A 1,274-nucleotide genomic window follows, 5' to 3' on the forward strand; every position below is an offset into this window, starting at 1 on the left:
ATTTGACCTTTGATGCTGACTTCTTTCCTTCAACATAAAAAACTCACTGTGTGGATCCACACTCCCAGGCCGCTAAAGAGCGACAGTATTCTGTTACACGGAGGAGCCAGCATGTTTAAAGCATTGCCTAACTGGAGGACAGATCATTCATTCTAATGGGTTACAAGTAGAATGTGCTCATCCGCTCTGGAAAATAAGCTACCACCAGAGCCTGTCTCTACTAGTGTTCTGAGTGCTTGGCAACTTCCCGACTACTCTCTTCCTGCCTCCTGTGCCTCCTGTTCTTAGACATCAGCATGCTGGGCCCAACGCCCAGTGGCACCAACGTGCTCTCCTCTGGGTGTTCTCCTAGCAAAGCAGTGGGCACACGGGCTATGGGATCCACTGTCCAGCAGAGGAAAAAATGCCAGCTGTGGAACCCAGAGTGCAGGTTGTACCACCTCTGCAGGGACCTGAGGGATGTGGCGATCCTAAACAGAAGATTCCCCGGGCTCAAAGTTGGTCCTGTCCCAGCACTGGTGATGAGTCTTCTGTTCATCGCTTCTGTATTTATGCTGCACATTTGGGGCAAGTACACGCGTTCGTAGATTTTGGCTGCATCTATCCATCATCTGAAGAAGAAGGAAAAACCCAACATATCTTGGACCACAAGTATAGCGATTTCTGTTGATGTGTATTATTTTACAGAGAATAAGAATTGACGTAGAGAAATCAGTGTTCCTATGGCTAACAAACTTTGGAATTGCTTTATATGGAAAAAAGAAAAGAAGCTTCCATTTCTCCAGTCAGCTCTCAAGAGGTTCCGCGTATGCTTAAGGAACTGCTAATCTGTTCCCTGAGAGGCCACTGTACTGTGCACGCATAGCAGTGTGCTACAAATAGTGCATATTACCTCCTTTCTCTCTACACTCCATTTCTAAGTCATTCAGCTAGGGAGAGTGGATTCAGTGTTTCATTTCTACCTTCATTGTAGCTCTTGATTTTTTCATATTCTTCCATAGAATTTTCCATTGTCCTTATGTTCTATATGCAAGTCTGTTGCTCATTTTAAGTTTGATTCTTTTAGTAACTCTTTAAGTCTATGAGTTGTATTTTTAAAGCAGTTGAGGGTTCTCAGATTCCCACAGCTCTTCTCTTGTAACAAAATTGCACACACAGGTACGTGCATCCTCTCCACTGCATGCTATGTTTCTTAGAATCCCTGAACTTGAACAGACATATTGTTACTCAAACCCTGATGTTTTCATTAGTGCTCCCTCTCCCTGCTGAGGATT

General features: G+C 44.3%; 1 pseudogene; it reads left to right on the top strand.

Moving 5' to 3' along the window:
- Positions 1–216: 216 nt before the first annotated feature.
- On the top strand, positions 217–640 carry LOC147996615 (protein transport protein Sec61 subunit beta pseudogene; annotated as a pseudogene).
- Positions 641–1,274: the final 634 nt, after the last annotated feature.

The sequence above is a fragment of the Rattus norvegicus genome, chromosome 2 (genome assembly GCF_021556685.1).
Source record: "Rattus norvegicus strain SHRSP/BbbUtx chromosome 2, alternate assembly SHRSP_T2T, whole genome shotgun sequence".
NCBI lineage: Eukaryota > Metazoa > Chordata > Mammalia > Rodentia > Muridae > Rattus > Rattus norvegicus.